Below are 11,178 nucleotides of genomic sequence, written 5' to 3' on the forward strand. Positions count from 1 at the left end.
TAAACTGATGCATGGCCTGTCATTAAGGATCAAATCATATCTGAGATTTACGTGCTCTCTAGGACTCTCAGCCAGGACAGACTATCAAACAATCCCAAAATCTGAGGCTTGTCTGAGGCTTACTTGAAAGACCCTTGATCATCAGAACAGTCTGTACTGGTAGTAGAATTTTCATTTGTTTTATGCACAACATCAAATTAAAGCGCACAAGAAATTAAAAATAAAAAGTAGCGTACAAGCTTAGGTACAGTCAAGCTCACCCACCGCTTCAGCAGGTATGTATTAAGTAACTCAACCTAGAAGGTGACTTTTCAGTCCATTCATACTGTCATGTGAAACTTCATGCTTCTTCTTGAGATGTTGCTTCATCTGTTTTGATCCAGCTGGTAGAAGAACTGAGACTCAAGTCTTATAACCTCTGTTGTGTAGTATTTTGCATAGATAATCCTCCAGGTAATAGTTTCAACAGTGAATTAAACAAACATTAATGTTTCTGATTTGTGAACTGGCAGAATGGTGCCACTGATCTGCCCATGATCCAGCCCTGCTCGTAACCGACGCATTTTTAGGAATTCTTGGAATTTCAGGGACATATTTCTTTCTGTGGCAGTATGATTATAAGTGTGAGTTATTTTAGAAGTTTATTTTGTGTTTTCTTGAAATATGCTGGGTGTAAAATACCCTAACGTTTGTGTTCATGTTTATTAGGATTTTAACGTCATGTTTTACACTTTTGGTTACATTCATGACAGGAACGTTTGAAAGTTTGTACGTTGATGTGCAGCGTAAAATCAAGGAGAAAAAATAAATAGATCTGAATGAATTTGGCTACACGAGCAGCTTGGATTGTTCTATAGTGAGTTGGAGGTTAATAAATATTTTTGCAATGCAGCATGGGTATTATGTTTTGTAGAGAACGATGAGGTCAGAAATACTGTAAAGCTTGTGTGTGTTGATGTATTCTGATAGAAACTATATTACGCCCCTGTCCCACCTTTTTACATCTTCTCCCCTGCGTTTCCTCTCACACCGTATCTTGCGTTCTCGTTGGCTGTTTGACATAGCACTCATTGCCAGTCGGGCAACTCATATCCAGATATGTGACATCCTAGACATCTCGCTTCTGCCGAGCGAACGCCGAGTTGCTCCCGAGCCGGCAAATCTAGCACCGACCAGTCACGGAGTGAAAATCAGGGCAAAAATCGTGTAGTGTGAACCAGGCATGAGGTGAATTGAAGATACAAAATTGTTCATGACTGCGTTTGACATAAAAAACCTGAACTGAATCTTGTGTAAGAAGTAACTACCTGTCCTGTCATCAGTGTAACCAAACTGTGTAAAAGACGACGTTAAAATCCTAATAAATAAATACATAAATAAACGGATCCTGATTAATCAGTCATGCCCTCCTTTTTGGGGTTATAAAAGTGGCCATTCTAGTCCCGAGTACTAAACAAGGTGTATTACATACATTTACATTTACGGCATTTAGCAGACGCCTTTATCCAAAGCGACTTACATTACAGTTACAGTATATACAGTCTGAGCAACTAAGGGTTATAGGCATGGCTGGATTACTGACCGGGCCAGTGGGGCCAGCGCCCAGGGGCCCTTGAGGTGAGGGGGCCCTGGCCCAAAACATTTTGCGATGCCTATCAACATTTATGATACAATATATTTTTATTTCCGAGGGCCCTCCATTTTAAGGATCCTCTGACTATTAGGGACTTTGACCCCAGGGCCTCTTGGGGGCCCTAGCCATGCTTTTGGGCCCCTTATGAAAATGGATGAGGCGTTGTGGCACTGCTCTGACTTCGACTTCTGGCTATTAGGGGTCCTAGGAAAGAGGGGGGCATATTTTTAGAGGGCCCTGGTTATGAGAGCCCCTACCAGGGGGCCCTAGAGAAGAGCAGGGCATACCATTAGAGGGCCCTTGATCACGAGGGCCTGCTATGGGGCCCTTGACTTCCATAGAAGTCGTTTACCATGGCTCCTTGACTTTCTAGGGACCTACAAATTGCCAGGCAAGCTACCATATTTCATAACAGACGTTTTGTTGCAAATATTCAACTCTTTGCCCAGGGGCCCAGACTATCCTTAATCCGTCCTTGGTTAAGGGCCTTGCTCAAGGGCCCAACAGCAGCAACCTGGCAGTGGTGGGGCTTGAACCAGCAACCTTTGGATTACTAGTCCAGTACCTTAACCACTAGGCTACGGCTTGAACTTATTAAACTTATTGAACTTGAACTGATGAATCTTGTGTAAGGAGTAACTACCTGTCCTGTCATCAGTGTAACCAAAGTGTGTAAAAGACGACGTTAAATCCTAGTAAATAAATACATAAATAAACGATCCTGACTAATCACTGTCATGCCCTCCTTTTTGGGGTTATACAACTGGCCATTCTAGTCCTGAGTACTAAACAAGGTGGATTAGATTAGATTAGATTAGATTAGATTCAACTTTATTGTCATTGTGCAGAGTACAAGTACAGAGCCAACGAAATGCAGTAGCATCTAACCAGAAGTGCAAGATAGAGATTATTTACATATAATACAGTAAAAAGTGCAGTAGTGACCAGATAAGTAAAAATGAAGGTGCATATATTAAAAACAGTAAACAGATCATGGTTGTACAGTGTATAGACTACTATATAATTACAAGGTGACTACAGTGGCTAAACGAATGACAATAAATAGAAGAGAGTATATAAGTATAGTGGATAATATACAGTACAATATATACATACATTATTGTTGTGCTGGTGTGATTAGTGCAGTAGTGCCATGTGCAAGTATTACATAAACAACAAGCACTGATTTAAAACCTTGGCTAGCTAGTTGCTCTATTTCAGTACACTGGAATATACAATACTCAATAGTATGCGAGTATAGTACGCTCCGTGGTGTTCCGTACTACCCCAGCATACTATGTAGTACGCTAGTACGGGTTCTGACCGTAACCGAACTTTCCACACGGTGTGTGTATGTGTGTGTGTGCGGCAGTGACGCGCCGGTCACGTGAGCAGCCTACGTACACGCGCTGTAGTTTCTTTTCGCCTCGGTGAGGATAAACGCTAAACCGACGAGAGGAGCCGAGAGGGGTGTTTATCTGCCCCTGATCAGCCCCCGAACTACCCCTGCGTACCGCAGCCGGCCCGTTTCGACTCGTGTTCGACCCCCTCGACTGAGAGTGTCCGCTCGGCTCGTGTTGTTTGTGGACGGTTCGGTTCGAGCTCGCCTGGGTAAGTTTTGTGTGTTCGGGGGGGGGGGGGGGGCTTTCGCGTGCACGCGGATGAGTGTGGGTGTGTGTGTGTGCGCGCGCGTGCGCGCGACCGCGCTGTGCTCGTCTTGTGTACATATTGTTGTTTTGGGTTCGTACTGTGGCACCGCTTCGGTTCTGCGTTGGTTCTGCTTTGGTGCTGCCAGTGTGTGATGAAAATGGCGACAGAGGGTGTGTGTGTGTGTGTGTGTGTGTGTGTGTGTGTGAGAGAGAGAGAGCGTGTGTGTGTGTGTTGAGGGGGGGTTAGGGTAAGTTTTTTTTTTTTTGATGGGGGGGGGGTCTGGTTTCAACCCCAAGAACCAAAATATATGCACCTTTAGCTCTTTATCCCTATTGTTTTTGTGTACTGTTGTGTACAAATTAAAAGAACATGACATTTAAAGTGACCCAGTTTGGTTCTGATCCACCGTGAGGTCGGTATCGGTTCCACAAAGCTCTGGAACCGTTCTACAGGGACGGCACCAAAAGTTCCTCCTCGGTCTCCCATCGGAGTTCGATTATTTCCTCCTTCATTATTTATTATGCTCCAGATATTCCAGGTCTTCATCCTAGAAGACACCACGCTCCAGTGGTCGCGTCGCGTTCACGCTTTCTTGAGGGCGGCGTAGGATCACGCTCGGCGCGAGTGCGTGAGCGCTGATGGGATGGAATGCCTGACGTGCGCTCTTGCGTTAATCCGGAGGATGGAACCGTCCCTACTTAAGGTGCCCCCGCGGTCCAGATCCTTTTTCGGTTCCAAGCCAGCGCCTGGTTCATGACGCACCGGAGATAAACGACCTCATTCTGAGCAGAGGAGAAAACGTACAGCTGTTCCGGTGTCTGGTCTGGTTTGCACTTGCGTTGTTGCGTTACGATGGCGTTTAAGTTTATGGATTTGCATTAAGTAATAACAGAACCACAGGGTCTCACGGTATGGGTCTATAATTTAGACTATTACCGTTCTCTTGGTGTATTGGAGCTTTCCATGTTGGGATTATTTAGATTTTTATGCAGCGTAGCAAAGGAGAGTCTAGGACTAATCAGAAATGAAATTGTCTTGTTTAAAGTTTAGTCACCCGCTTCAAAGTAAATAAAATTTAATGGGGGGGGGGCAGGGGTCTGGGTTCACCTCCAAGAACCAAAATATATACTAAAATATATTCACCCTCGGCTCGTTATCCATATTAAAAGATTCGCATTGTTAATATGTTGATTCGCGTTCACACTTTCTTGAGGGCGGCGTAGGATCACGGGGGTGGAATACCTGACGTGCGCTCTTGCGTTAATCCGGAGGATGGAACCGTCCCTACTTAAGGTGCCCCCGCGATCCCCCGCGGTTCCGATCCTTTTTCGGGGCCAAACCAGCGCCTGGTTCATGACGGACCGGAGATAAACGACCTCATTTATGTTTATGGATTTGCATTGAGTAATAACAGAGCCACAGGGTCTCACGGTCTGGGTCTATACTTCAGACTTTTACCGTTCTCTTGGTGTATTTATTGATGCTTTCCATGTTGAGATTATCGTGTCAGATTTCTACGCAAGGAGAGTTGTAGCCTAGTGGTTAAGGTACTGGACTGTAATCAAAAGGTCACTGGTTCAAGCCCCACCACTGCCAGGTTGCCACTGGTGGGCCCTTGAGCGAGGCCCTTAACCTTCAATTATATAGACAGTATACTGTCACAGTACTGTAAGTCAATTTGCCCTTCCTTACAGAACCCTCCTTGTATCCGGGCATGGGACCAGCACTAAGAGCGCACTCACAAGTGCATCTACCCAGTACTGACTGTAGCTCATCTGTTGCTGTGTACGCACAGGGGCCGCTATAGGACCCCAACTGACCAGGTGACGTGTGGTTGGTGATACTAACACGGTCACATTGCGTGGCGTGTTGTTCTGGTACGAGTGCGTGCATCAGGTGCAGCAGTGTTGTTGGGATTTTTAAACAGCTGAGTGTCAAGATGAAAGGAAGATTAGGAATCCCAACAACACTGCTGCACCTGCTGGACTCATAGATGACGAACACACACGACCGCGTCGTCACCATCGTGGGTAGCATCTCATCGTCATCAGACGTCACCCGGGCAGTGGGGGTGCAACAGTGTACTGAGATACGGATGGGCTCCAGTCAGTCATTGTATACCCACATAGTTCATGTTTATGGTAGAAGTGGCTTATAAAATAATCAGTGAGAGTTCTCAGTGGTGGGTGTGGATTTCCAAAGCTGGAGGTTTTCTTCGTGTCTTTATTGGGGCGCGGTCATGCTGGGACAGGGTAGGGCCTTCCCTAAACTGTTGCAGCACATTTCTTTGAAGCACCTGGGATGGTCAGTGGCGTAGGAAGTTCTGTAACGTCCGTTCACGTCGTGGCATGACCTCCTAATTCCTCCCTAGTGTTCCTGATCGTCTATAGCGTTCGGCTCAGTGCCCACATAAATAGGGCTAGTGCGTCCTCACCCACTGGTTTCCAGTCAAGGTCCGGATGAGGACCCGAACCGCCCCCTCATGCCCCTCAAGTGCAGAGAGCACATCTGTTCTATAGGCGGATATAATCCGGAAACCAGCGAGAAACCTGCCATCCTGCCGTGAATCAGGCACTGCTGGATCACAGCTGTCCACAGTCGAGCGAGCTTTACATCTCAAGGGTTCGTTTTCCATATATGGGCATGTTTTGAGTCCACCCAAAACAATAAAAAAAGCCATAAAACAGCCACTCACTCACTCACTCGCGGTATGGGATCGAGTATTCAGGCTTGTACTGTCCTCTTGGTGTATTCCGTACGTTTTGTCTTGATTGGCAGTAATCGCTCCCTTTAAGGTCACTCGAAACAAAACAAAAAAATCCATAAAAGAGCCACTCACTTACTGTAAGGGGTCTAGAATTCAGGCCTGCGCCGTTCTCTTGGTGCGTTCCATACACATACACTCACGCTCGAGACAAAATAACTTTTATAATCCGGAAACCAGCGAGAAGCCTGCCACCCTGCCGTGAATCAGACGCTGCTGGATCACAGCTGTCCACAGTCGAGCGAGCTTCACACCTCAAGCTTGACCTCCCTGCTCCGAAATCGACACCCAGAAGCGGAGGCTCGAGTTCTCCAGGAATCCACACCAAGCTGGCGAGGATCTCGAATTTCTCTTGGTCCTCCTCCTCCTCCCCCCCTCCGAGTCTTTGTCAGGAGCCCTGATCCATGACGTGCGGAGGCGACGCGATGCGTCAAGGGTCTGTCTCGGATTCTACCCGACCTCGGACTTCAGGGGGCGGATTATTCAGACGCGCTACTTGGACAGCGATCATACTGGTCACGCCGCGGGCTGAGGCGGCACAACCCGCCAGCACGCCACCCAACGTCTCCCTCTCCGCTGGTCGCGCCGCATTTATCCGTCGCTCATTTCGTGCCGCACTGAATGCTGGGATTGCCCTCAGCGGGCGCCCCCTCGTCATTCAGTCAGATCATCACTCCGAATCGAGGCGCCTCAGTAGGAGCATTTTAAGCAATAAGGATTTAGACTAGAGACGGACCGATCATCGTTTTTGAGGCCGATTCCGATCGCCGATCACCTTTCGGCGCGATCGGCCGATAGCCGATACCGATCGAGGGCGGGGCTATATGCCACGGCAGGGCAACATGCCATTTTTAGCGCAAGCAAGAAATGAAACATGGTCTAAACTGGTTTATTACCATTTTTAACGAACTCATGTGAAACAGCGTAATATCTTTAACAAAATTTGCAGTAATTTTTGTAATTATTTTAATTAAAAATCGTCCGATACCGATACATAGCCGATCGATCCTTCCATCTCTAATTTAGACACGCCCTCTTCTCGGGATGCGTCTGTATAGAGAGATCACCGGGTTTAGACATGGCATGGAGGCGTGTACGGACTGGTTTTATTCCCGGTGCTCACACGTTATTACCAGACCGAGCTTTTATCTACAGATTTGCATGTTTGTCAGGGGTTACGAGGGTAAAACCGCGGCTGCCTAAACGTCTCCACCCGACACAAAAGATTCGTACCGCTCCGTTTGCCTGATTTGAATCATTAAGGACACAAATGCGAGAGGACGGACGCAAACTAACACCCCCCTTCATCTCCGAATTTAGTCATTTCCAGTTCCCGATTGTGAATGTGTGAACGCGCTGGCGTCCGCACAACCCTCGTGTCGGATCACGACACGCCCCCTCCGACGCGCGTCTAATCTGCGCCGCTTCTTATCACCTACCAGTGTTTGGTTCGCGCACAGAGCCGTTTCATGTACGGAGAGACACGCTGAGCTCCATGTGACCCCCCGCCCCCCCACTAGCGCAGGAGATTCCTTTCTTAAACATGGCCGATCGTGTTTGTGTGGTCGCCCGGCCAGTTCAGTGGCTCGCTAAGGTTTCAGCTCGCTGTTTTTTTGGGGTCCATTTTCGTTGACCAGTTGACCCACAAACATCAAGTCGTTCATGCTGTGTCATATAAAAAAGCAGCGCATCATAGATAGAAAGTTATTTCCTCTTGAGAGTGAAAGTGAGTGGAATACACCAAGAGGACGGTACAGGCCTGAATACTCGACCCCTTACATTAAGTGAGTGGCTTTTTATGGCTTTTTTTGGGGTGACCTTAAAGGGAGTGATTACTGCCAATCAAGACAAAGTTATTTTGTCTTGAGAGTGAGAGTGCGTATGGAATACACCAAGAGGACGGTACAAGACTGAATACTCGACCCTATACAGTGAGTGAGTGTCTTGATTGGCAGTAATCACTACCTTTAAGGTCACCCTAAACAAAAAAGCCAAAGTTATTTTGTCTTATGAGTGAGCGGAATGCACCAAGTGGACGGTACAGGCCTGAATACTAGACCCCTTACAGTAAGTGAGTGGCTTTTTTATGGCTTTTTTTGGGGTGACCTTAAAAGGAACAATTACTGCCAAGAGTGAGAGTGTGTGTATGGAATACACCAAGAGGACGGTACCGGCCTAAATACTCGACCCCCTACAGTAAATGAGTGATTTACTTGATTGGCATTAATCACCCCCTTAAAGGTCATCCAAAACAAAAAAAGCCATAAAAAAGACAAAGTTTTTTTTGTCTTGAGAGTGAGCGTGAGTGGAATACACCAAGAGGACGGTACAGGCCTAAATACTCGACCCCTTACAGTAAGTGAGTAAGCTCTTTTATGGCTTTTTTGTTTTGGGTGACCTTATATAGAGTGATTACTGCCAATCAGGACAAAGTTATTTTGTCTTGAAATCTATAAAAAAAGCCACTCGCTTACTGTAAGGGGTCTAGTATTTAGGCCTGCACCGTTCTCTTGGTGTATTCCATACATGCATTCTCAAGACTTTTTTTTTGATTGGCAGTAATCACTCCTGTTAAGGTCACTCAAAACAAAAAAAGCCATGAAACAGCCACTCGCTCACTGTAAGAGGTCGAGTATTCAGTCTTGTACCGTCCTCTTGGTGTATTCCATACACTCACTCTCACTCTCAAGACGAAATAACTTCGTCCTGATTGGCAGTGGTCACTCCCTTTAGGGTCACCCAAAACAAAAAAGCCGCTACGGTACAGTTAAACGAGTTCTCAAAGCTATCGATCAGAAGGTTGTGGGTTCGAGGCCTTCCACCACCGAGCTGCCCCTGATATAAAGCTTTGAGAAATAAAAGTCTTTAATCCTGAGTTCCTTATGAGCTCTTCATTTGATCTGAAGTGTTTATTGGATGAAAGCGTCTCTGACGGGAACGTTTGGATGAAGTAGAACTGTACTGGCACCGGCGGCGCAGCCACGCCGGCGAGGAGTCAGAAAACTCAAAACAAATAAATCATGCGCTCGGAATTCCGGTCCAACACGTTCCAGAAGGATCGAATGTAAATACGATGCAGGAACTCTTATCACTTCGTTATGAGCCGCTTTCCAGACCATTCGATGGGTGAAAACGATATCTGATGGCGTCTAGATACTTAACGAGACGCATATAAAAATAAAACCCAAAACGACTTCCAGTTGTGATGAATACAGTCTAAACAAGTGAGGGTTCAGGGCCTCGCTCGAGGGCCCAACGTTGGCAACTTGGCGGTTGTGGGGCTCTAACCGGCGACCTTCTGATTACAAGTCCAGTACTTGAACTATCAGATCTGAGGTGGAACATTTTAGTGGCTCCTACTTTATCATATTATCTACACTGTTGACAGTATCTGTATGGAATACACCAAGAGGACGGTACAGGTATGAATACTCGACCCCCTACAGCAAATGAATGATCATTCCCTTTAATGTCATCCAAAACGAAAAAGCCATAAAAAAGCCAAAGTTATTTAGTCGTGAGAGTGAGTATATGGAATACACCAAGAGGATGTACAGGCCTGAATACTTGACCCTATACAGTAAGTGAGTGTCTTGATTGGCATTAATCACCCTCTCTCTTTGAGGTCATCCAAAACCAAAAAGCAATAAAAAAGCCAAAGTCTTTTTGTCTTCAGAGTGCGTGTATGGAATACACCAAGAGGACGGTACAAGTATGAATACTCGACCCCTTACAGTATGTGAGTGGCTTTATAGAGATATTTTGTTTTTGGATGACCTCAAAAGGAACGTTTACTGCCAATCAGGACAAAGTTGTTTTGTCTCTAGACAGAGAGAGTCCGTGTATGGAATACACCAAGAGGACGGTACAGGCCTGAATACTCGACCCCTTACAGTAAGTGAGTGGCTTTTTCATGTTTTTTTTGTGGCTTAAAAAAACGATTACTGCCAATCAGGACAAAGTTATTTAGTCGTGAGAGTGAGTGTATGGAATACACCAAGAGGACGGCACAGGCCTGACTACTCGGCCCCCTACAGTAAATGAGTGTCTTGATTGGCATTAATCACCCTCTCTCTTTAAGGTCATCCAAAACAAAAAAGCCATAAAAAAAAGTCAGTTATTTAGTCTTGAGAGTGAGTGTATGTGTATGGAATACACCAAGAGGATGGTACAGGCCTGAATACTCGACCCCTTACATTAAGTGAGTGGCTTTTTCATGTTTTTTTTTTTGTGGCTTAAAAAACGATTACTGCCAATCAGGACAAAGTTATTTAGTCGTGAGAGTGAGTGTATGAAATACACCAAGGGGACGGTACAGGTCTGAATACTAGACCCCAAACAGTAAGTGAGTGGCTGTTTTTTGGCTTGTTTGTTTTGGGTGACCTTATATAGAGTGATTTCTGCCAAGACAAAATAACTTTAGAGTGAGAGTGAGTGTATGGAATACACCAAGAGGATGGTACAGGCCTGAATACTAGACCCCTTAGAGCGTGCCCAGGGGATTGTCGGACATATGTGATCTCACCTGTTAGTAACTGCTGTGGCTGAAACACATGAATTAAATAATCAGAAGGGCGTCCCGATACTTTTGTCCGTGTAGCGTAGCCGCTCCCATCCCCAGCCGTGCTATCGGCCTGCCTGAGGAAACCGGACCCACCGAGACCCTGACCAGGATAAGCGTGTGAAGTCGAGCTCTGTGATCACAGACGCGCCGGTGCTGTTTGTGTCGGATCCGGCTGCAGTTCTGACCGCGCGGTTTCGTCCCGGCGGCTCTTGGCACGGCGCTCCTGTGAGGAACGCTGCCGTCGGCCATCTTAGGTCGGGCAGCGCGGCCGCCAGTGCGCTGGGCCGCCATTTCTCCCCCCGCTCTCCTCTCGGCCGGCGTTAACACCTTCAGCGCCGGGCTGAGCGGATTCACAGCGCTAATCGGGAGCGTTCAGCCGCCGGCGCCGCCCAGCGTGAAACGCAGCCGCCGGGACGGAGCGGAACCGCCTGGCGTGGGCAGAACCGGGACGCCCGCGCCGCTGTTCTCCCCCCGGTGGGTCCGGTTCCACCAGGAAACGCTGGACGTGAGGCTGGACGCGAGGCTACAGCAAGTGAGTGTCTTGATTGGCATTAATCACCCCCTTAA

The 11,178-nt window shown here is 47.0% G+C and overlaps 1 protein-coding gene across 1 annotated transcript in view; it reads left to right on the forward strand.

Annotated features, from left to right (window-relative positions):
• The first annotated feature begins 3,073 nt into the window (after window positions 1-3,073).
• zhx3b (zinc fingers and homeoboxes 3b) overlaps window positions 3,074-11,178 on the forward strand; it is a 23,047-nt gene continuing 14,942 nt past the window's right edge. The window contains exon 1 of the mRNA XM_063015294.1: window positions 3,074-3,244. The gene's annotated coding sequence lies outside the window, so the exon portion shown is untranslated. The remainder of the gene's footprint in view (window positions 3,245-11,178) is intronic.

This window comes from Trichomycterus rosablanca, chromosome 19 (genome assembly GCF_030014385.1).
Source record: "Trichomycterus rosablanca isolate fTriRos1 chromosome 19, fTriRos1.hap1, whole genome shotgun sequence".
NCBI lineage: Eukaryota > Metazoa > Chordata > Actinopteri > Siluriformes > Trichomycteridae > Trichomycterus > Trichomycterus rosablanca.